The sequence below is a fragment of the Lotus japonicus genome, chromosome 2 (assembly GCF_012489685.1).
Source record: "Lotus japonicus ecotype B-129 chromosome 2, LjGifu_v1.2".
Taxonomy (NCBI): Eukaryota; Viridiplantae; Streptophyta; class Magnoliopsida; order Fabales; family Fabaceae; genus Lotus; species Lotus japonicus.
In genome coordinates this window covers 44,383,902-44,410,699 of record NC_080042.1, presented here as the reverse complement: position 1 = coordinate 44,410,699, position 26,798 = coordinate 44,383,902, and the positions used below count along the sequence as shown (strand labels likewise).

Below are 26,798 nucleotides of genomic sequence, written 5' to 3'. Positions count from 1 at the left end.
GTAAAAGTATTGATATACGTACTTCAACATCTCATTTAAACATAATGTACATCAGTTATCTTTGCAGGGTGAATCTCCTAAACAGAAGACTCATCTTCTTCATTTTCCTCCACATCAGAACCAGTGCTTGAGAGTGATGATTCACAGTCAAAATATTCCTCACAATCAGGATTGGTGAATCTAATATCCTCCATGCCCGTATTCTCTTTCAATACATGGATTCCAATTCCAATATCTGAGCTAATTTGCTTTTTGCTGACAAACCTAACCTCTGCATGGTGCCACTCATTTTCAAAATGTGCTTCATCCAAATTATAGTCGAAAATCTTCTTTGGCAGCATATTAAGAAGATGTGTAGAACCCCCCAATTGTCTGCATTCATAGTAACCAATATCTATAAAAACCTTGCCATTGACGATGAAATTGAAATATTTTTTATGAAGACACATCTTTTGCGCAAGTGGATAAGCAAGACAGAGTTGTAATGTGACCACAAATTCACCCATCTTTGCTGGAAGTGGTAAGGCAAGACAGAGTAGTAAGTTGTGAGGGAAGTTGTTACGAAACCAGAAAGAAACTGATGGAGATGGACCCCTGCTTTGTTGCTCGAACCACTCTGGAATCCTTCCACTTTCTAGGCTTGGCAAAAAAATGTCAGACTTTCCAGCTTCATGAACTTCCTGTTAGTTTAGGTTCTAACCAATAAAGTATAATTATTTGTCAAATCAAATACATTCAAAACAAAACAAATAAAATCCTAACCTGCATCAGTAACATGCTTCTACATGAGAAACTCAAGGATTCACATCCTATTGCAGATAAGCATTTTAAGCTTGGCGGTATCCCTTCAATTTCCCGAAGTTGCTTGCAACCATACAAGACAAGCTTGCATAAAAAGCGGCATTGTTTGATGCATTCAGGTACAATTCTGAATTCACAATAGCGTAGGTCTAATTCTAACAGTTGATCTGACAGGATGCACTGTCTGAGTTGAAGATATTCTACATTTGAATATAGCAGCATTGAGCTCACTTTTTCTTCACCTTTTTCCTGTGTTTCCAATATCCCCTCTAGCGGCATATGGATTGATAGCTCAGCCAGTTGTGGGATCATGACTAAGCTCCTTAATGGCGGCAAGCGAGTCACTTTTAATCTTTGAAGTCGAGTAAGATTCTTAAATGAAGATGAAAATTTTGTTATGTTACTCCACATCAAATTAAGTTCGGTTATATCTTCAATCTTTTCTAATATTTCTGGAAAACTCTCAAGACTAGAACATAATGAGAGCTCAAGATGATCAAGAATGGGCAACTTGAGGGGTGGAACACTCCTAAGCTGGGTGCATCCCCCAGCATCCAGGATTTTTAGTGTGGTTGAAGACAAAACCGAATGGCCCATTGTAGTTAAATTTGTACAATCTCTAAATGAAAGCTCTTCTAAATTTGGGAGACTAGATAGGCCTGGTATTCGTGTTAAATATTCACACCTCTTGAGTTTTAAAACTTTCATACTCACGAACATCTGAAAAAAAGAAAAGAAAGAAAGAAACAAGAATCAAATGAATAATAGTGATGGATTATCCATAAGGTCAAGGATTTGAAATCATTATCATACTGACCTTTGATGAACTTAGCAACTCCAATGACATCAAGCTACTCTCGGGTAATTTGCATATCGAAAGTTTCTTTGGATGAAAATCACATGGAAAATGTTGTGAAGGATATTTCCACCACGCCAATACTCTTAAACTGTTTGGAAGAATCTTGGGAGCTTTAGAAAATTGAATTTTTCCAATAATTAGAGTTTTGAGCTTTTTCATCTCCTTGAAAGTCTCTTCTTCCAAATCAACTTCTTCAAATGACAGGTAATTTAGATGTATAATTTCAACTTTGCTTGTTCCCTTTTAGCGAAAAAAAAAATGTACAATCAATCAAAATAAATACATATATGTTACGATATGAACACAAAGACTAACAGCCATTCAAATATTATAAAAAGGAAAAAATATAAGATGGAGATTAGTAGCTTACTAGCTTTGAATAATCAAAAAAGATAAATCAAATTTGAAGATAAATTAAAAAACAAATCTTTCATATCAGTCTTACCGTATTTCCTTCCAAAACTTCAAATATATCTTTATGAGACCATAACCTACTGCGGTTTCCAAGCTCTGTTGGTGATTCTTGTCGCACAATTTCTTTGACCCATATCCTCAATCAAGTTATGTAGGGTCACTTTACCCCAATGAAATTTTAGGAGAGATTTATCAACCAACACTCTAATTTGGTATTTTACGCATTGATCATAATGAGCATGTAGTATATCTTCAACCTCTTTCAAATTGTATCCTTTGAAACAACACGCAATGTCTAGGAAAACAGATTGCTCTTTCTCCTCCAAAGCATCAAAGCTCACTCTAAGTATTTGTTGGATCTTTTTATTAGGAATCATTTCATACCATTGTAATGCAGATCTCCATTCTTGTATGCTTTTTCCACACAAGTTAGAACCTATTACTTCCAAAGCCAATGGTAGGGCAGAAGCATAAGTCACAACACAGTTTAATATGTCCACATAACTTGGGCTAACTTTTTCCTTTTTAAAAACTTTCCACCTGAGCAATTCAAAAGCATCTTCCACCTTCAACGCTTTCACTTCATGTGTTTTTTCAACCCGGTGGCATGCTAGCAAGTGTTTATCCCGAGTTGTGATGATGACTCTACTACCAGGACCAAACCAATCTGATCTTCCAATAATATCACTTAATTGCTCCTCCTCATTAACATCATCTAGAATCAGAAGAACCTTTTTTTGTTGGAGCCTATGTTGTATTATTGAACTTCCATGCTTGACACTTGTTATCTCAATTTCCTTCTCTCCAAGTAATGCCAAAAGAAGGGTCTTTTGGAGATGTAGTAACCCATGTTTGTTTGAGTTTTCTCTAACGTTTTCCAAAAAACATAAACCTTCAAAATGGTCAGAAATGAAATTGTAAACTGCTAGAGCAAGTGTTGTTTTACCAATCCCACCTGTTCCATGGATCCCTACCATGTGAACTCTATTAATAGACCCAACATCCAAAAGCACAATTACTTGTCGCACTTGGGACTCTAGTCCAACCGGGTAATCAGCAATAGGTAAAGCAACACGACTAATCGTTCTTGAGGCTTCATTAACAATCTTTTAAATAAATTCGTGTTCATATCCATCTCTACCAAATAAAAAAGTGAAGTTTGTGTGAAGTTATAATAATGCATCATGTTCATGTTTTTATTACTTATTTACTATAACTCAAATTGTAATAATTAGACAATATCTAAAACGCAGGGAAATTAGTATCAGAAATGCACCCATGTTTGAAGTGCCAGCCAGACAAATCAGCCACTTGTTGTAGAGCTGTCCTCCATTTTTGCAACTTCTCCTCGTTATATTTGAACCTTTCCATATGTGAGGTCATTGCTTCTCTATACGTCCCTATTTGCTTTCGCACATCTGAAGGATCCACATCATAAAATATTGGCCAAATGAGGCGACAATTTTCCTTAAAGCAATTGAGGATTTTGTAAAGTTCATGTAAACAAAATGTGGACGATGCATAGTTTTTGGATAGCACAACTATGGCAATCCTGGATTTTTCAATGGCCTCCTCAAGTGCTGGTGTGATTTCATTTCCTTTCTGAAGTTCCTCGTCATCAATGAAGGTGTGGATTCCCTTGTGGGAGCCTTGTGAAGATTGCCAACGAAGCCGTAGCGAGTATCAGAGCCCCTGAAGCTGAGGAACACATCAAAAGTGAATGAATAGGTGATGGAAGAGGAGGAGGAGGAGGATAATGATGGAGGTAGCAGAGCCATTAGAAGAAAAGCTAGGAACACTAGTATAATGAGTACTGATAGTTTGAAAAATGAAGTAGGCAACTGATACAGCACAGGCAGGGGTGATATATGAGTGCACTAATGTGAACGAAACGCGTAGGAGAAGACCAAAAGGTTGGAAGACTAGGCCAAGTAGAGGGAGGTTTCGTATGTGTGTTTTTTCTAGAACAGCCGTAAGCATGGAGAATGAATCAATAATTGGCGAACAATATTTGATTAATTGATTCATTGGTCAATTCATTACTGTTCTTTCCAGAAAGAAGATATAAAGGGTTGCTATATTTAAAAAAAAAGAATATTTTGTTCCCACTGTATCATGAGTGGAAAAGAGATGGATGAAAGAGAGATAGGGAAAAAATAGAGAGAAAGGATGAAATTTAATATTCGATGTGATAAAAAAAAATGAGAAATAAAACCAGATGGAAATGAAGTCTGAAAATTTTGGATTGTAAATGAACCACGATTCTATGTTTTTTTCAGTGCTGTGTGGAACGTAGAAAAGGCTCTCTCAGTCTCCCACTAATAATAAAGGCATATAGAGTTCCCATATGTCGTCAACATGTTCACATGTCTTTTTTTTTTTTGGTTGTGTAAAAAAAAACATTGCTCTTTATTTGTTAAAGGATGAGAGGGAAGATAGTATCACCCATAAGAAAGGTCACTAAACGAGTGTAGCTTGAAATTCATTAAAAGGCATTAAACTGATAGACAACAACACTATTATAAAATAACTATGTGTAGTTAAGGGAATTGGTATTGCCACCATCCCCACATCATGTTGAGCATTTCTATATCCTTCTACAAATGTTTTAGCTACAATATTTTATCTTCCAAAAAAGGAAGATAAAAAGCGGCATTATGCCCTCATCGCCATCTCAGGTATCTTCAAGCAGTATTTTTCATTTTTTATTTTTCATTTTTCAATTTTTTTATGTGATTGATTAGTTGCCTGATTAGCTGCTGAGTTAATGATTTTTCAGCATTTCAAACCTAATCATGCGAAATTATTAACCTTCAATTTCTTAATCCTGTTGTGCCGCCACCGTCATCATACAGAGCTACTGAAAACCCTAATTTAGGACCGCCAATCCAATCTAATCTTTTGATCATTATTAATTATCAATGAAATTTGAAAAAAATGAAATAGGAAAGAACTTATTTAAATATTAGAGATTTTTTAGAATAGGAAATTATTGACCTCCCTTTTATTCCTCACTTAGTAATTAGTGTTTTTGAATTTAAATTTGTGCTTGACCTTAAATTACTCTCCCTATCAATCCCAAGATTAGTGAAATTATTGCTTTGAATGATAGCCAAGGTAATTATTAGTTAGTTTTTGAATTATTATTTTCCTCAGTAATTAGTGTTTTTGAATTCAAATTTTGCTTGACCATAAATTACTCCCCCTGTCAAGCTTTAATTTATTGAATTTATATACAAATTAAAATTCAAAATTAGGTTTATATTTTAGGCTATATATTTCAGCTGAAATACTCTTTTGGATTTCAATTTTGTAGGGGACTACCTTCATATTTCAAAGAAAATGGCAGCTCCTTAAGGGGAGCATACGACTTATTAATATGGCTTAATTAAGGGCAGCTGCTTCTACACAATTAAAATGTCAACAAATAGAATATGGCTTGGACTGCGGTTGGATATGTTGTTCAACGTTACTTGGAGAATGAAGATGAGGTAGAAAATCAGCAATAAAGGGGTGGCTCAATTAGTTTTTGACATTATAGCTTATGGTGAAAGGAAAAGGAACACTATAAATCATTATCACAGTGTTTCTGCTTCAGGTGTGTTTCTCCCTTCATTTTTAACTTCCCTTATCAGTTTCTCCATTTTCCCCCTTTCTTTATCCATTCATGTGTTTGTAACTATTTTTCTCTCTTTCTTCTTCACTAATTTTTGCTTTGCTTATATCTTTGCAATTGAAGGTTTTATGTCATGGTTGACTTTGATCTGGTGAGTCATTTTACATGCACATATGTCATGACTTCAGTATTTTTAATTGACAATGCTACCCTAATATTTAAACTTTCATTTTTCCTATGTTGCTTTAAGGTATGAATAATTTTTTGGAAGTGAAAAGGAAAATGGATAAAAAGGAAATGCTCAGTTGCTTCAAGAATCTGAAGATTGTGGTGATGAAGATGACATGAACTTTGATAAACATGTATCTCTCTACACATTCACACATAACCATGAAGGAGTTTTATTTTTAAAACTAAAAATTCTCAGTGTAGTTGTAAATCTATTAATCATAAACAATAATGAACATGGAAAGGAAAGGCTTCTTTGAATATTACTGTCAGCCACCTAACTAAAAAACTGAATACTTGAATTTCAAAACTTATGGGGTATTGGTGCTATACTGAATTTCAAAAGTTATGGGGTATTGGAACTTTAGATTCATGTCAATGTTAATTCTCTTGATTCTGTGCTCTATTACCTCAAGCTTCTGGATCTTATCATTTTCTCTTACGTTGATATTGTCTAATGATGCTTTCCATGTATACGGTTTTTGTATATAGATTGCCTGCAATACAGTTGCAGGTGTATGTAATCATATTATAGACACTTCACAGTTAACTTTTTAAAAGAGAAGCATACACATGTAATATAGCAAGAAGGTTATATTTTCAAGCCCCACTAAAAGAACTTTTACTATTCTGCCGTATAGTTTTCTATCTTTAGGCTATCTCTCATAAATAATTTATCGTTTTCTTCTATTTTGGATATGCAGGTTGATCTCCATTATAAAAAAAACATGTACTCTACCATAGAAGGTGTAAACTGATGAATTTAGCTCAAAGAAAGTTAACACGTGATCCAAACATGAGAGATGGAGTTCTTGACTACCCTGGTGAAGTATTCTCAACTGAAGCGCATACTTAACTGGATGCAGGTAGAGTATTCTTGTATGTGTAGTTTGGTCAAATGAATATGAATGTAGTTTTGTCTATTTGGCTTTTTTAACATTTTCAAGAATACTCTACGTGAGGTGTGTGGCAATGTTTATTTCTTGGTCTCACCGTTTATTTCTTGGTACGCATTTCATGTTCTTCGGTTTCATGAGGTGTGTGGCAATGTTTTTAAATTTATCTTTTCTAACCTGAAAAATCGATCTTTGTGGATCTTTTGACCATGCAATTGTATTTTACTTTGAATAAAGGGGTTGTGTATGGCCTTTACCAGCGAAGAAGGACAATAACCCTTTGTCTTTGCTGTACCATTTTTCTCTTACATAGGTTTAAATCATTTCTTTGATCAAAGTCATATTATGATTTGTTTTCCCAGACTATGCTGAGGAGTGACGAATTTATGATATTTCAAAGGAACAAGGATGCACACCCTCAGTGTTAGCTAAGTGGGGTAAGGTTTGGAAGATGGGATTTCTCCCTAGGAGTTTTTCAAGATAATCAATACTTAAATGGGTTTTCTAGCAAATGGACTGCTGATTTCGTGCTAATTTTTGTTCCATGTTCGGTTGTGCAGTAAAATCAAACTGCTGATTCTGGGCTCCTCTGAGTCTCCCACGCCGAGCTGCTCCTTCCTAACTTCAGCCACGTCGAGCTCAAGCTTTTGAATAGGTAAATCCAGTTGAGAGAAGATATGCCCAAAGCAGTAATCATCTGAATTCAAAAGGTATAGAAAAAAAATTTGAATAGATAGAAGGATTCTTCTGCATTCTGTTTTCATGTGTTGAGAATTATAATTTTATGGTGCCTTATTTGCTTATGCTGAATCATGGATCTGGATTACACATATGAGGAGTTGGAAGTAAAGCTTTTGTTTGACCAAGGATCTGTTTTTTCCCCTTATTTGAGAACTTCTATTATGTGTTTCCGATTTTCTTTTGCAACTAGGTTTTAAGATTTTTAAGATTTTTCAGTCCTTCTATGTCTTTAGCTTCTATGCATGTTTAAGATTTTTGGGTTAAATACCAGATGAGATTTTTCTCCTTAATTTTTAGGTTGAAGAAAATATCATTCGCTGATCGGGGTGGTAGCCTTTTCAGTCCTTCTATGTCTTTAAGACTTTTTTGTCCTTCTATGTCTTTGGCTTCTATGCAAGTTTGCAATCACGGGTTTATTCTCATCGCTGATCGGGGTGGTTACCTTCGAGACTCGCACGATATTTGCTCATACCAGTGCTACGTGTATCAAAGGAAGGGTTGATTTTGTTATTTATTTTTGGTATAGTTCTTGATCTGACTGACTTTCTCTAGCATTTTTCCCCTCAAGGATGGTCCTTTGCTCCTTTGTCAAGGACATGACTGTTGCTGATTTAGTTTGCATTTAGGAGAAACCTTTTGGAACTTTGATATACTGGTCACCAGATTTTGATTGATGGCTTTTCACTTTCTTGATAATGATATTAATGTTTCCCCCTCTAGCCATAACCCCATCATTTGCTGGGTCATTCTATATTGCATGTGAAGTGATAACATAGCGAAGAACTTAACTAAATGGAGTTTCTTTTGAAATTTTGCAGGTCGCATGGGTATTGGGGTAGAAGCGCAGAATGATTAGTGGAAGTCATGTAGACAAGCAAGATGATTAAGGAGAAAAAGAGAACACGCAGGTGTAATGCGTTTGTATCTATCTATATCTTTTTTTCTACTATAACCTTCTAATCAATATCATATCATAGTGATGCCAAATTCTGCATTAGAGAACAAATGTGTCTTGTGGTATTAATTCTACATTTTTGCTTATTTTATGCCGAATACTGCATGAGCCTCATTTACTTTGGTTTTCTACTATAGCCTCATTTACTCTACATTTTTGCTTATTTTATGTCAGTTTTATAGTATTTTTATCTGCAATCACAATTAGTTTAACTTAACTGATATTAATTGAACATACCTTACTCTTAAAGCTTCAACTGCAAGTTTGAGATCTGAAAATCTAACTTTGACCATCTTCTCCAATGAGCACTTTCGTTGGTTTTGTTGAGTGAGTTTTTATGAAGAGTGAATGATGAAAGAGGTCTTGGAGACGCGGGGGTGGGGGGGGGGGACAGAGATACATGTCTATTATGGATGAAAATTAGAAACAAAGTAATGATGGTGAAGCTCAAGCAGATTCTATGGGTGATCTTTGATTGAAGGGACTTATTGTTCATTTTGCAGAAAAACTATAAGGATTGGATTCGAAGGAAATGGTATTATTAGTTCTTTAATTATTGAATATGTCATGTCCCTTCTGCCTCAATGAATTTCAAGCTGTTATTCCATTTACTGTTAATTATTTATGATTAGCAATTATATATTGTGTTCTCTTTTATTTGTTCTAAAGTTTTTCTCTTCTGTTGTTTGCATGAAATGCAAAAAATGATGTAGTAGCTCCCTTTTCAGAAGGAGAAAGCTCCAAGAGTATGTATGAGCTGCTGGAACAGAAGGAGGATGATCTTGAAAGTACCTAGAGCAGGAGAAACTACACTTTGAGATGTATTGTTTCTGTTATGGTTAGTTATGCCTACATATATAGAGCTTACTTATTCACTAAACATGGTAAGCTGGTAGAGTACTTGAAACCTATTCTTCCTATTAAGGTATGTATGGTTAAAGTGAGATAGGATCGTGGTTTTATATAATAGTGTGGTTTTGTTGCAGAATGAGTTCAATTCCATTGAGGGAATCGAGAAAATTCCATTAAGGGAATTGAGAAAAGCTCTCAAATAGATGAGTGCTTGAACCAATTGGAAAGAAGTTTCATGTGAGAAGATGAATCTCTACTATGTTTACATAATTACAAAAGAAGAATTGAAGGCATTAAATAGAGTTATCTTTGGTTAGAGAAGAATTCAAGGTATAAATTGTAGTTTGCAGAAGATAACAGATGTCAAGCTCCAGGAAATTGGTTTGGTGGATTTCATCGTTTTGACGTTGGAAGCACTTTTTTTAAATAAAGGCTTTGGATTTCACCTTTGAAATCTCCAATTTCCATCTCCAAGTTTGCCTTCTTTGATAAAAAAGAAAAGACAAATGCACCATTAAGTTCACAAGTTCATTTCTACAAAGTGATCAAAATACATTTTGCAACAAATAACATAATAGATTAATATTTTAGAAATGCACAAGAAGTGCAAGTAAAGTACAAATACAAAACAAAAGAAATGAAAAGCAAGACAAAGGGGAGGTAGAATAACATAATAGAAACAGAACAACGAAAATGGTGGAAGCAGGGTGGAACAATCACAGCATGATAACGCAATAATTGCCCAACAATCTCACGCAAATAACCACCAATTCACACAGCACACTAAGAATTACTTCAGCGGATGCAGGGGCCAGCACCGCTGAAAAGGAGGTGGTGGCGGCGACGGAGAGAGAACCGGAGAGGGGTATCGGTGGTTGGTATGAAGAAGGAAGGAAAGAAAAGAATGAAATAAAGAAGAGAAACCCTAGGATATAAAATTAAAATTTTTAGATTTGGGGAGGGTTATTTTTGTTCGAGATTTATTTCCCCTCCTAATTCCCCCACTTTTGGGAGGAACAAAAAATTAAGGTTGGGGGGATTTTGCTCCCCTCCATTTTCATCTCCTCCCCTCCTAAAGTTTGAACCAAAAAAAATCAAATATTTAAAATCTCTCCCCTCCTCTCCGTTCTCCTCCAACCAAACAATGCGTTAATAAAAACTTTCCCCTCCCCTCTAACCAAACACTGGCTCGGGAGAGGGGTGACAGTTTTGAACTAAGAGGGAAGGTAAGTGTAATTTGTGCATCTTTCAGAAGATAAGGAGAGTTATTTACTATTAAATATTTAAATTGTTGTCTAATTATTGTTAAATTTTATCTACGTATTATAATAATAAAATATTTCTACTAATAAAATTTTAATTTTTTTAATTGTAGTTGCTTAAATGTTTTAAAAGTTTATATTTTAAAATGTTTACTCTATTTTCAAAATGTTTTGGATGTATAAATAAAAGTATTTTGTAACCCAAAAAAATATGTCTGCTTAATTGTTACATTTATATTTATTTATGTTTAAATTACAATATTTACATGGAGGAACATTTAATATGAAAATACTTTCAATTAATAAATAATATAAAAATAATTTTAATTAAATTTCATAACTTTACAATATAATTTCATGTTAAAAGTGTACTATATAACACAATATAGTCTACTTTAATCTTTGTACAAATTTTAAATATATATATATATATATATATATATATATATATATGAGAAAAAACTACTTACTTTCTCACAATGCAATAAGTCTGGAAGGTGGACAAACCTTGACCCTTGAGTCAAGGGAACATCTCATATATATTGAGGTTTTATGATTAAACTATCTATTTATACTCATTGTTATGAATAAAATTTACATTTGTTTGTTGAAAACATGAGATAGCTTAAAAGAGAGGCAGATATTGAGCACACAAATGCAGAAGAGGAAATCAAAATCTGGTAGAATGAACCTATATTCGAGATGGTGCCTTCCTTTGAGCTTGAAGCAAAGGAGTTTACAACTCAATTGGCTCATCGCATGTGGAACACTTTACAAAGAGTGGAACTTTTAAGGAGATATTTGGACTCAACTTTGCCCCACAATTTTCAAGTAGGAAATCATTTTGTTGACAGCCAGTGTGTGGCATCTTTTATGAGTTTTAATGTAGTTTGATATGGCCATGTAAAAATTTTCCAGCTCTATGTATAACATAGTGAATTCTTTTTTCCGAAACTATAAAAACAAATTGATTTATGTTGTATGTTTTTTACTCTTATTGTCAAAGATTTGTTTATCTGTTGTAGATTTCATCTAAGTTGAACATCATGAATGGTTTTATACAAACATAGCAACTTGGATCTTGGTAACATGAACCTGTCAGATGAAAATTCATTAAGGGTTATCATGTTTGTCTGAAAATAAATTATAGAAACTCATATTGAATTTTCATTAAACGTGGTTTAAAGTATAGTGTAGTTTAACTATGACTTACAAAATGTCTTCTTCAGCAGCATTACCAATAGATATTGTGTATTATATTCTTTCTATAAACCACCAATGCTAATAACATCGATTTAGCTCCTCTAAGAAGGTAAAAGAAGCATCATAATTATTATGAATAATGCTAGAAACATTCATGTGAGGTCCACTAAAAATGTGGGTCATTTTTCCAAATTAATGGGACTTACATTTGTAAGTTAATAAGCATGGTTATAATCATTTCAAAAAAAAAATCATGGTTATAATAACACGAGAGTGAACATTAATTTTTTTTTTTTGAAAAGTGGGAGTGAACATTATAATGAAAATGCTTTCATATATAAGCTAATAAAACATTTATGTTTATAGAACTAAAGTACTCATTTATATTTTTTTAATAATTTTAGGAGTTGATATGTTTATCTACTTCAATGAAATTCTATCGTTGATTAGTTTATTGAGTTATTATTTTTTAAATATAAAATATGATTATTTATATATATCATACTTCCCCGTATCAGAATTCATCACAAGGGTATAAATTTTGATAGTGAATGTCATTGGATTAGAAAATTAGGATAGATATCATCACATTTATTCACGTTAAAGCTACATTGTAAAATGTTCACACTGGATGAAAATCATTCATTAAAATATTTTTATGTTTAGAATAAATAAATAAATAACTTTTAAAATAATTTAAGTAATTTTTTCATAATGTTTAAGAAAGTTAGAAGTTCCAGGTATAATAAAATGCAACTTTGATGCTTCTTTTCATGAGAATGGTATTGCTGGCTTAGGGATGATAGCACGGGATAGTCAAGGTAAAGTTATGGTCGCGGCGTGCTCCTTTCCTCATCCTATTATCTCCCCTCTCTCTTGGCGGAGGCAATGAGCATGAGATGGACTTTGCATTTGGCCAAGGATTTAGGCTTCCGTCTGATTTGCTTGGAAACAGATTGCTTGCAACTCTTCAAAGCTTGGAAGGCAAAGGAGGATGGGAGATCTTATTTGAGCTCTATTATTAAGGATTGTCGTTTAATAGTTTTTGCTTTTGATTATGTGATTCTTTCTTTTGTTAGGCGCACAGGTAATACTGTTGCGGATTTTTTTGACAAGGAACGCCGAAACCTATGCCAATTCGGTATGGGTTGAGGAGGTTCCTGATGCCGCTATTCCTTTTTTTATTTATGATGTAATGACTTTATTTCCGGTTGGCATTTAATGGATTTGTGGTTTACTTTCAAAAAAAAAGAAAATTAGAAGTAAGTATATATATATATATATATATAAATTGATTATGAAAATTATGAGAGTTAAAAAATATTCGTGTAAAAAATATAGTTTCCATTTATTTATATTTAAATTGCAGGAAAAGAAATGGGGGAGGGACATCTCACATGAAATAGTTTCATGTTAAAACTAATAGAAAAGTAAATTTTAACATAACTAAACACCATTTACATAACTTTTAAAATAATTTTAGTTATATAATATGAAAGTTTTAAAGTAAAAATATGTCTATGAGAATTAGAATACATTATTATATGTAGTTATAATCATTTATGTTAAAATTACATGGTATAAAGCTCCTACCGAAGAAAATATTTTACAATATAAAAACTAAAGATTAAAACTAATTTAAAAATAATTACTTATATAATTTCAATATTTTTTTCATATATTTTTAGAATAATTTTAGAATTATATAAATATATATATATATATATATCTGTGTGTGTATAAAAGTATATATTGTAGTTGAGGATTAATATGTGACGGGAAGATTAGAAAACATTAATGCATATGTAGTATATATTTATTTATCTTTAAATTAGAGGATTGAAACCTCTCATGGAGAGGAGCATTTTTTTTCGTACACTAAAAAGATAAATTACATCCTCCAGGATTTGATCCCTCGACCTTCTTACCCAACTCATATATCTCTTAGCTCTTACCACTTGAGCTATTATTCGAGGAAATGGAAGGAGCATTTAACATGGAAATACTTGGATGTTAAAAATGAATTTTTAAATAATTTAAAAATATGAGAAAAAACTAATAACAACAATACATATGTAGTATGTTTAAATTATAGGGTAAAAATTATTTGAAAAAAAATAAAAAAAATTATAGGGTAAAAATCTCACATGGGGAGGAACATTTCACATAAAATAATTTTGGCTTAAAATAATATTTTACTTTAGAAAAATAAATTATTCAATTTTATACCAAAATAAAAAACCAAGAACTTATATTGAAACTTAAAATATTTTAAAACAATAGAGAACTTCTAGGAAATTAAAATGAATTATTTTAGATCAAATAAAAAAGAAACAACTTATCTTAAAACTTAGAAAATATTTTCAAACAGTAGTATAGTTCTAGGAATTTAAAACGAATTAAATTTAAATTATGTGATACATTAATTTAGGGTTCAAATTAAAAAATATTCTAGCTACCTTTGAGTTTTAAATAATTTAGCGTGACATGAGACCTTTTGAATGATTCATTATTTCAAATGAATATCTATTATAATTCTTCTTGCTTAGTTATTCAATATTTTTTTTGAAAGTAAAATATAGAGTAAAATACACTCACCCCCCTCAAGATTTGCAAGAATGACACTCCACCCCATTCTTTTTTTAAATCTACACTCCACCCCATTTTTTATAAAGGAAAAATTTAGTGACGAAAACAAATTCGTCACTAATAAAAAATAATTACTAATTAGTTAAAATTTAAATAAGTTTAATGCATATACACTATCATACATTAATTTATGAAAATAATTTTACTGAATTAAATTTAAAAAAACAATCCACTCTGTCTGTTAAGTCCACGTCCCATCTGTCTCCAAATTATATTTCTCACCACAAACGGTCACCACCAAGCCTTTGCTCCCTTTAACACGACGGTCACTGTCCCAGACTGTGAAACCCCATGGCACCACCATGCATCAAAGTTTTGTTGCGACCTGAACCACAGAACGTGAATCGCACATTCCCAAAGCTACCTGTTCAACTACTTCTTGTGAACTTCACCCCCTTTAAGTTGCGAGCGAACGCTCTGTTGGTTTAAGATGTCGTTGGATTTTGTTAAAAACGGTGCTCCACCGCATCGTTGGGTTCTAATAACCTCTGATCCACTTCATATTTCTTAATTTTGTTTCTCTATTTTCTTCACCCATTTGTCTTGCTTTTTGGGTCTACAATCCAATTTTCAAAATTTGAGGTATAAAGAGATTATTTTTATTAAAATTGAATTATTACCAAATATGAAAACACAAGCATGTTTCCCTATGTTCGAGATATGGTTTGTAAACCGGTCGGGTGTGCTATTGCAGAATTTGCATTGTGAATTTATGGAGGAAGACCGCGATTGAGAGAATGAGGAGGACTGTGATGTTTTCATTTTTAAATTTATTGGATTATATTGAAAATATTTTTTGAAATTATTGATTAACAATTTAAATAATAACTAATTATTAATGAAGAATATTTTTCGTCACTAAATTTGCATCTATATAAAATGGGGTGGGGTGTAGATTTTAGACAAGAATGGGGTGGAGTGTAATTCTAACAAACCTTGAGAGGGGTGAGTGTACTTTACTCTAAAATATATTGATAGATAGTGTTGAGAAATATCCCCTCTCAACATGGGTAAAGTAACCTACACAACAAAGCTAGCCGGTAAAGAAACCCAACCAGACATGAAAAACCCAAAAACATCTCGACTACAAACCCACAAGCATTACCACATGCTTTAAACCTACCATTATAGACAAAAACAACCCCTAAGGGTGACAAATTGATCAAATTAGGAATCACCATTCATCTTCAAAGACACGAACCACGGTGACAGGAGTAGCTAAAAATCCAAGAGAAGAAATATCAACCAAAGAGTAGCTTCAAAAAGCGTAGAAGCAAAAGAGGCAGAGAAGAGTGGTATCGAATCAAAACAAGCAAGAAGCACACCGATCAAGAGACAACGCCGAATAGAGATAAAGACTCAATTATTTATTCAATCTATAAAACACATATTCTATTGTTTACACAAGAACTTAATATGACACCGCCGACAAATTGATCTTAAAACGCCGTGCTTTGCAACATCGACTACGCCTAACAAAAAAATAGTTTACACAATAACTTAATATGACACCGCCGACAAATTGACCTTAAAACACCATGCTTTGAAACATCAACTACGCCTAACAAAAAAAATTATATTTTAAGATTTAAACTACCATATTAGGATTATTCACTGCAACCAAAACGAAATGACACAAATGTGCCAGAATACATAAAATTTCCACTACGTTAACAAAATAAAATTAACAATTTTTTATAAAAATTTGAAACTTACATATAATTTTTAATTCCCCGTGCAAGGCACGGGTCATATACTAGTACTCTTGAATTTTGGCAATTCTTTAAAATGTTAACACCGCGTTTGAAAAGTTATCTATTTACTCGAGAACTAAATAGCCTTTTTATATAAAGGAATAGTATTAAAGAATGCCTTGAAGAGTGTTGTCAGCATTCTGTAAAAACTTAGGCCCCGTTCGGATGGTTTTAGGTTTTAAGTTTTTAAATTTTTAAAAACTAAAACTTGTTTTTTATTTTCATTTGGTAGTTTCAACTTTTTATAGTTTTCACTTTTAAAAACCGTTGCCAATTAAACCAATTCCCACATATCTGCATCCACGTTACCATGTCGTTAGTGTGCTTATACTTGACAACAAAAAATCATGTCGTCAGCTCCTCTTAATTTTATTTGTAATTTACTATCAATCTTTTACAAAAAATTGTCATTACATTGATATTAGAGACGTTGGACAGAGTAAATATTGAAAATTTTCCAACCTGAAGCATTGATGCAGTTGGCAACATGTTTACGGTGATATTTGGTAAACAAACATTCTCCAAATTCGACTGGAAAAAATTTAAGAGTGTGGGGTTGTTTTGGAAAAACGCCTTGCCAAAGTGTCGTGTGCAAAAGGTGATTTTTGACAAACGAGAGCGAAACGTTAACTTGTAAGCGAAACAAACAATTTATAAGAACTGGAGACTTAATTTCATTAAACAAAACGTAAAGTACAGGAAACGCGACTTAGAAGCAAAAGGAAATTACATTAAACGGAAAATCGACAGGAAAACGAAAGGAAATTGAACAAAGCAACAAGTTTGAAAGCACTAAATGCAGGGAAGGTAAATGACTGGTTCTGCAACATACTCCTTCATTGTCACGTTAGGCTCTTGAAGTCTCTTTGATGCGGACATGTGAGCTTTTTAGTGAGTTTTTGGAGTTGAGTTGGGAACCCCTTCTTCTGAATGATCTTCTCTTATTTATAGTACTCCATTGCTTCACATGTCCTTGGCGGTTTTTTCCTTCTACTGAATGGATTAGTGGGCTTGTCCTTTTCATAACCGCTTCAAGCGTTGTGTTTGTCGAATTCCACCATCGACTTAACTTGTTAATATAACTTAGTGTTTTTTGGCTCTTCTCAGGCCAAATCTCAACATGAATCGATAACCCGTTCCGGTCTGCTCTACACTGACAAATTCTATTAAGCCAAATTTTGGGTTAACAGATGCCCCCCAAAAATGTTGGTTTTCGACTACCATACCTTGGAGAAACCAAGCATTTTTTGAGCCTGGAAATTATTTTGAATTTGGAAACTCAATCGTCTGGCGATCTCAGCCACCCATTTCTTGGTCCAATTGACGGCTCTGACATTCTGACTGCTATGCTTCCAGGTTTAGCCTTTTTCACTAGGGCCATTATTACACTTTCTCATAAAACGTGGGTGATGAGAATTTACTATTAAAATAACCGTTGAACCTCAAAATTTATTCACTATTGAACAATGTGGCTTCAAATCCGTCTCTTCTTGGGCCTATAAATACTCCATTACCACTCCTTTCAAGCTTTACGTGCTCCAGAACCTGACTTTTCTTCTAAAAATTCGTTGAGATTCCTGCATCTTCTCCTTCCTTCAAACACCTCCCAAGTACTTTCCATGGCTTCTAACTCTGGTGATGCCGTTCCATTAGCTTCTGAACTCAAGATGGACGAGTCCAAACGCGTGCCCATTCTGGAGCCACCAAATGAGGAGGAAAAGAGGGCTATCTGGAAATCCCAGGTACTCATCCCTTTTACTGTTAATGGTACTTTTCGCGCTATTTTAGGTCCTTTGAAAGAAGTAAAATCGGGTAAACCTGACAGTCTACCTAATGGGCATGAGTCTTTCCACCCTAGTACTAGAGGTGATGAACTTATCCTGACTTTTCGACCTTCTTACCACATGCCCTTTTCCCCTGATCCTCGAAGAGCTTTTCGATCTGCTCCTCTTAGCCCAACTGCGAATGATGGAGCCTATCTCCAATGGCTTGATAGGGTTGAAGCCCAAAGGGGGCAGCAGTGGAAGAAAGTGGGAATTTTCGATTTGATTCAATTGTCGAGATCTTTTATCTCGTACAACCCAGCTATGTTACTTAGCTCATTCTATTTTTGGGAAAGGTCCACCAATTGCTTTCATGTCCCTTTTGGCATGATCACCCCAACTCTTCTCGACGTGGTTGCCATAACCGGTTTGTGGCCAATGGGTGACGATTACCACTCTTCTCCCGAGCCATCCAATCCAATTTCAATTCCGACTGCCAATATGGCCTTTAGTCGATTTGTTGAAAAGCATGGCGCTTCTAGTGGCGACGTATCTGATGCTGAGCACGTCGCTTTCTTGTTGTATTGGCCTTCTGCCTATGTATTCTGCACCAAGTCCCTGAGGATTCCTACCAAGCTTCTGCCTCTTGCCAATCTGTTTCATCAGGGTCGAAATATTGCTATGGCTAGACTTGTACTTGGAAATCTCTACCAACTCTTGAATGAAATTGTAGCAGACCTTCGAGATCCCAAGGTCTCATCTTTGAATGCGGCTGGGCCCTTGTGGCTGCTTCAACTTTGGCTAAACTCTGCATTCGGCTTTTACTTATCACCACGAAAGGAAGCCCCTACTACCTTTAGGACGAGAATTGACGCACACCGGCTTGAGACGCTGACTCCCCTTCACGATATGGACAATTTCGAGTCGAACTTTAGGAAATATTTTGCTATGTTCCGCGAGCTGGAACACTACCACTCTAGTTTTTCTCCTTACAGCAAGCCAGTCTATGTCACTTTCTGGTTGAAGCGTTCTTACCCTAATATCGAAGACCCTGAGCCACCCAAGGATCACCACATTTCTCTTTGGAAAACTCTTCTTTCTCCTCGAGTTCTGACTGTAGGCTTTGCCAGTAGTGATTATACTTTGTGTGGCTATAACCCTCAGTTGGTTTCTCGACAGTTTGGGTTGAGCCAGGCTTTGCCCAACACTTTTTTTGACAAGAGCTTTATCCTTTATCCTGGTTCCGTCACTAAGGCTCATGCCTTTGATAAAACCGTCACGTTTTACAACAAAAAGCTGATTAACCTCAGTCCTTTCCCATATACCACTTCATATTATACTACTAAAGCTTTCAAGAAGTGGTGGTCTGGGTACTGGACTCAGATTGCATTACCTCTTGTGGATTGCATCCAACATATGACTACTGCTTTTCTTTTGCAGACACAAACTTTGAAGAAAAGCAAAGGTATGCACCTAGCTGAGATCAATGCTTTACAAAAATTATTTGGTGTGGTATATCTTCCGGGTCCTCACCTTTGAGAAACTATTGCCAATGCAGCCCGGATTCTTAGGCAAAAATGGGAATCTAAGGCCAAGAAATCGCGACTGGTCCTCCCTCTTGATGAGGCCGGTCTTTCTTTTGTTATTCGAAAAACTGGCTTTACGTTTCCATATTTGCCTACCTGTAGGTTTTCCCTGGCCTTTCTGCTTGTTCTTCCCAAGTGGGTTGATCATGTTAGCATTAAAAATATATACAACGAGGCATTGCCTCCTCGAAAGCGAGTGACCTGGACCAAATATTACATGGATAATTTTCCATATTATGTGCCGGTCGAAATCTTCAACCACATATCACTGAATACGCATATTGGTCAAGGTGAGAATTTCGACTTGGTCTGAGTTAAACCATCGGTCACTTGACTCTTGCTTTGCTCTTGCAGCTGTGGCTATTTCTCAGCAGCCTCCTCGAGTTCCCCAAGTCTCACAAGCTTCTCCTGTCGAAGTGGATGATGATGATGATGAGGTTGATTTGTCTGAGAAGCTTGCTGTTACCAAGGTACTTTACTTAGGTTTTGCTTTTCCTCTTTTGTCTACTTTGGCTTACATTCTTTTGTTTGGCGTAGAGTCGAAAGAGGAAAGCCACTCCCGCCTCTTCGACTGGTCAGAAGAAGTCTAAGGAGATTGGTGGCTCAACCACAAGTAAAGCCTCACCCACTATATCAATTACTCAAGGCGTTTCTGAAGCCGTTGCTGAAGGGGCAGATTGTGTCGAGAAGACTCAACCTTCTGAGAAATTGTGGTAAGTTTTAGATAGCTCCTGACCATTGGTGAGGTGATAACTTTCTTACTTTGGTTTTTTTTTGTTTTTGCCTTCCCTTCTAGATTGAAGTTCAAGAACACTCTGCATCCAATCCTCCGCCACAAGAAGACTCCCCTGCTCCCAAGTCCAGAAAATCCAAACGCCAGCCTGTCGAGAAGCCTTCCTAGGTGGCTCCTCTTCCATCAGTCGAGAAGAAGAAGAAGAAGGCTGTGAAAAAGACCAGTCGCAGATCTGGCGACACGACTTCCCAACTTTCCAAAGACTCAGCTGATTCTAACCCCGCTAAGGGCCTTGCTCAAAAGGTATCCACTTGAACATCATGGTTTTCTCAGCATTTTTTTTAAATCTTTCTTTTTCCTTAAAAAGGTTTCACTTTCCTTCTTCAGAAGACTGGCATGTCTAAATTGGCTGTACCTAGAGCCATTTCAAAACACACTAAATCACATGTTATTGTGTTAAGCTCTTCCAGTAGCCCAGATTCTTCGAGTAGTCTGGATTCGAATGAGATAGACTCTGTGTGGGGCAAGTTGATGTCCCATTTGGACTCAAAGCCAATTGCTTGGCAACGTCTTGGTTGTGAGCCTTATTTCACTAAAGACGCTCGAGCTAACTTTACTGATTTTCTTCCACAGGAATCCCCGGATACAACTTCGACCGTCCCTGGAGAAGATGTGCCTCGTGTCAAGGTTCAACATGATGGGGAGGAGGTGCCCCAAATGATTTGTTCGGATCAGGTGGTCATCCCTATGCCTCCTCCCAAGATGGTTAATGTCCAAACTTCGACTCAAACCAGCCCTCTTCCTAAGGCCAAGCAAGATTCCGCTCCTGTTGGACCCTCGCCCCAAGCTAAAGAGGTTCTGCTTCCTCGCGGACTAAATCTTCATCTCATGTGTCTAGTGAGAAGCTTGACATTCTTTTCGACACAAACCCTCTTGCTGCTCTTCAGGGTTTCCTTGATGACACTCTGGAGATAGACTCTCCTCCTCGCCAAGCTGATGCTACTGTTGAGACTGCTCAGTCTAGTGGAGTGGCCAACATTCAACAAATTGAGGCAAGTCTAGGCCAGCTCAAAGCCACTATCTTCGATGAGGGTTTTCTTAATCGAGTTCAGGCAGACTCTCAAGCCAGTCATGTTGTCAAGGAACTACTTACATTCTTGCTCGGCCAACAACTTGATCAAGCTCAAGCCGCTGCCGCTGCTCTTGCTGAACTGCAAACAGGTTGATGCTCTGGCTACTTTTGATCAGAACAGAAGTGTGGATCAGGCTAAAAAAACCAAGGAGGCTCGAATTTCTTCCGGCAAGGGTCAAATTGCGACAGTGAAGGATGAATTTGTCAGCCTGAGTGCCCGGAAGGCGGTTATAGCAGCTGACCTCTCCGACATTGATATTAAGCTTGATGAGCTTAGGAGGGAGATGGCCAAGCTGGAGGAGAAAAAGGCTGCTTTGGTCGAGGAGAGTCCTTTGAAGGTATGAAAAACGGTAGAAAGGGGGGGGGGTTTGAATAACGTTTTCAAGATAAAACTTCCACCTTAAAGATTTTATCAAATCTTTCGAGAACAAAGTGCTTAAGATAAGAGATAGAAAAGCACACAAGGATTTTTATCCTGGTTCACTTGATAAATCCCTCAAGCTAATCCAGTCCACCCGTTAAGGTGATTTCTTCCTTCTTAGAATGAAGGCAATCCACTAATCAGGTATGTGTTACAACTGCACTTGAAACCTACAAGTGACTAACAATACACTGACTTAGCTCACACTAAGATTCACTCTCTTAGTCTTCTCTAGGATCCGATCAACCTTGATCTCCTAAAGGCAAACTATGCAACTGTATATGAAGTTCTTGTTTACAAAGAAAGTGCTTCTAAAAAGCTTATAGTAAACACAATGAAATTCAAGATGAAAGAAAGCTTAGAAGTATTTGAATATTTCTTGCGCGTGTGTAAAATGCTTCTAGCCGCTTCTTTCAATCTTCAGCCTCTATTTATACTCCAAGGATTAGGGTTGAACGTTGCATGGAAATGCTACCGTTGGAGGGCAGTTCTGGAAATTCCAGCTTCTGCGGTGGCTGAGGATGTTAGGTAGGTCGTCAGGATAGTACACTTTACTTTTGTACTTTGGATAGTGACATGACCTTAACCTCGTAGACTTCTGATCAGAGGAGCGCTTCGTGTTGGAACTTGTGAAGCTGATTGATCAGAGTCAGAGGGAAGCTTGGATCATCTAACCGTTGTACCTTCTGATCTTCACTTCAGAGGATCAGTACATGGTCTTCAGAGCCAGTTGCTTCTTGACATCAGAGTCTTCACTCTTCAGCTTCTGGATGTTCAGAGTCTTCTACACCATCAGAACTTCTGAACCTTCAGAGTCTCTAGGTTGTCAGAACGTCTGGATCATCAGAGCTTCAAGTGAGCTGAGTCCTTATCAGAGCTTGATTTACTTCAGATCTTCTGAAGCTTTTCCACTGTTCAGACTGAACATGGAGAATGCGAAAGCGTTGCCTGGGTCACTCTTTAAGCATAGTGCTTCTGATTTGTGTGAGATAAAATAGAGGTCAGAGCCTGTAAGTAGCACACTCAGAAAAACACGTTAGAGTACCATAATTGTTTATATCAAAAGGTTAACTTGTAATCATCAAAACATAGAGTTGTACTACTAGATCAAAACTTGATCTTACATCCTTTGGTGAAGGATCGTGTGGATGAACTTAGTCATAATTCCAAAGCCGTGATTGTTTCGACAAGGGAACTCGCCAAGGAGATTGAAGTTGACAAGCTGACTAAGAGTTGTCTTGAGACCAGAATTGCTGCTTTTGAAGATCAGCTCAACTCCTTCAAGTGTGATGATTGTGAACGACCTTTTGTTGCCATCTTTTGTAATTAACAACTTTTCGTGTTGACAATGCTAATCTCGACATTATGGCTTTTGACATTATGGCTTCTGCATCTCAATTTGGAATTGCTTATATATGACATGTATTGCCAAGTGTTTTTGTTTTGCCACATGCCTTTTGTTATGCCCTTATTTTCGACATTATTGATCATCCTCGCACCGTCCAAAGTGCTCCAACGTTCTTTCTTCTGAGTCGTTGCTTCTCTCCTCGGAAATAGAGTACTTTATTGTTGTTTTTATCACGTTTTTTCAACATTCATTAACAGTGAAACAACTCCCTATTCTTGCAGTGGTGGCTTACATGGCTTGTGGCAGCGGGGTAGGATCTAGTAACTGATTGACATGCATTAACTCCATTCTTTGTTACAGTTGCTATAAATGGTTGTGCTTATTTCTTGCTTCAACCATAACTCCTTCAAAGTCTTCTTTTCTTCTGTAATCTTTGTTAGAGATTTTTCATTCAACACTCCAATGTGATACTTAACACAGTCTCCATGATGAGCACGAAGTATATCTTCAACCTCTGCTAACATATATCCTTTGAAGCAACAAGCAATGTCAAGAAAAACATTCTTCTCTTCTTCTTCTAAAGCATAAAATCTTATTTCAAGTATCTTTTGGATCTTTTTATTAGGAATCCTTTCATATTGATCTAGTGCAGATTTCCACTCTTCTACATTTTTTTCAAACAAATTGGAACCTATTATTTCCAAAGCCAATGGAAGGCCAGAAGCATAAGCTACTGCTTGATTTATTACATTCTCATAACATGGATTGATTTTGTCATTTCTAAAAGCATTCCAACAAAACAGTTAAAGTGCTTCTTTCTTATTTAACCCATATATCTCATACTTTCTCTCAACCCCATGAGATGCTAGCAAATGTTTGTCACGAGTGGTTATGATGACTCTACTGCCAGAGCCAAACCAATCAGAATTTCCAATAATTGCACGCAATTGTTCTGATTTGTCAACATCATCAAGAATCAAAAGAACCTTCTTTCGATGCAGCCTTTGCTTTATCAATGAAATTCCTTCACTGACATCCACTAACTTAATGTTCAATCCAACTGTTTTGGAAAGAAGATTTTCTTGGAGATGTTTGAAGCCATGCTTAGCTGAACTTTCTCTCACATTATGAAGAAAACATAAACTCTCAAATTGGTCAGCAATAAAATTATAAACAGCTCGAGCAAGTGTCGTTTTACCCATTCCTCCAAGTCCGTAGATCCCTACTGTGTGAACTCCATAACCAGATCCAACATCCAAAAGTGACATCACTTCTAGCACTTGAGACTCGATTCCAACAGGGTAATCCGCAACATGTAAGGGCATGCGCCTAATCCTATTGGAGACCTCTTCAACTATCTTCTTAATAAATTCATATTCAAATGCACTCCTGCCAAATCAAATAAGTCTGAGTTTGAGCAAAGCAGTTTTAAATGCATCATACCCATACATGATACTTATGCCAATTCAAATTGTTTGACATACAATGAACTATTGTTAAAGGATAAACAAACATTTCTTTCCTCTTTAAGCTTTAAGAAGGAAAAACGAGGGTGAAGCCGGGTGCGTACCCGGGTTTGAAATGAGAGCCTGACAAATTAGCTGCTTGGTTAAGAGCCATCTTCCATTTTTGCAACCTCTCCATATTTTCCTTGTTATCCTGAAACCTCTTCTCATGGTTGTCCAATGCTTCAGCATAAGTCCCTCTTTGATGTCTGACATGAGAAGGATCCACGTCATAGAAAACCGGAAAAACCAACCGACCCTTTGCCTTGACACAATCAATGATGGTGACAAGTTCGTCCAAGCAAAATGAAGAAGATGCATAGTTAACTGAGAAGATTGGGATAGCAATTCGAGACCCTTCAATAGCCTTGATTAGTGCTGGTGTGATTTCATCCCCTCTTTGAAGCTCCTCAGTATCAATGAAAGTGTTAATTCCATTGTCAACGAGAGCTTTGTAGAGATTGCCTGTAAAGCCGTAGCGGGTATCAAAACCTCTGAAACTGAGGAACACGTCGTAGGTGAATCCATAACTGAAGGAAGAGGAAGAGGGTGATCGCATTGCCATGAGACTCTGAAGTTTTGGATCTCGAAAATGAAACACGAATGGGAAGAGAAACTGAAAGAAAGTTGCAACTTGCAAGAATACAAAAACAGTGAATTGAGTACTTGAGTAGCAATGAAGTCTCAAGTCGTGCACTCCATTATTTATTTTAAAGAGGTATTTTTGTTTTTTCGCGCTTTAGGGGTGGGGGTGGTGGAATTAGATGACAGGGGTGGAAAAACAATTACCCTACTTTGATTGGGTTAACCCGTCCCTAACTCGTCCCCAAACTTAAAGCAACCCGATAATTTTAGGGTTTAACTTAGATTGGATTTAATATAAGATGATATTGGACTGACTCGAAGGGTATTGAGAAGCTTATGAAATTATTTTTTATCTAATACTCTTTCTGTCCCTATATATCTGACAATATTTTGATCTTTTTTAATTTTATTTACTTGTCACTTTTACAATTTTGAGAGAGCATTAATCAGATTTTACCAATTCTACCCTTAACATAATGGTGGTGGAAATATTTAAAGGTCAAAATTAATAAGAGAGATAAATGATATATTAGGAAGTTAGATAATACTCCCTCTGTTCCAAAACTATTGTAGTTTTAAATTTTTTATTTTGTTCCAAAATTATTGTTGTTTTACATATCCAAAACACTTTATCTCATTCTCTTCCATTCATGTCCTAATTTAATATTATATCTCTCAAGTATCACATCTTACTTCCACCAATCATAATTATCACCAATTAATTGGCCAATGATTCTCATTCTTGCTCTTTCATATAACTCATATTAAATAAGGATGTTTCAGTCAAATTATATTTAACATTATTTTATTTTCACATTAATACATATATGATATTAATATAAAAATTATTATAACTTTAAATATTTTAATTTTACTCAAGTTATTTATTGTCAGGAACCAGAAAATTAGCACAGTGACTGATAATGAAATAGGATAGATGAGCAATGAATCCTCTGGAAAATACCCAGAAGCAGTGTTTTAAGGAATTACAAATAACATTAGAAAATTAAAGATAAGAAACTGAGGCAATTCGAGAGTGCCTCTACTCTCCCAAGCCTAAACTCAATTCAAGCCTAACCCCTCTCTCACACAATACATGCTTATATAATCCTCAATCTCTCTCTTTCCCACTACCAGCACAGCTCATGCCACCTCAGCAGGTGGTTAAACCTCTCGTGGGAATTGATTTGGTGCATTGCACCTCTTCCTCTTACTTCCATGTAGGGGTGTACAAGGGACGGGTTGGGACGGGTTTTGGTTAACCCTAACCCGGCCCTAAATGTTGATCGGGTCAATTCATAGACCCTAACCCGTCCCTAGACCCGAAACAACCCGACATTATGCGGGTCCAATTTAGGACGGGTTTATGTAGGACGAGACCGGGTTGGCCCGAGGGACAATAAGTTTAAGACTATTTGATACTAATTTTAAAATTTAAAGATAATAACATACTAAAAGAGTTATAAGTTGGAACTATTTTTTAGAAGAAATAACT

The 26,798-nt window shown here is 35.8% G+C and overlaps 2 pseudogenes; both read right to left on the bottom strand.

The window, feature by feature from the left end:
• Nucleotides 1–25,283, bottom strand: LOC130738079 (disease resistance protein RUN1-like; annotated as a pseudogene).
• Nucleotides 3,050–4,068, bottom strand: LOC130738082 (disease resistance protein RPV1-like; annotated as a pseudogene).
• Nucleotides 25,284–26,798: the final 1,515 nt, after the last annotated feature.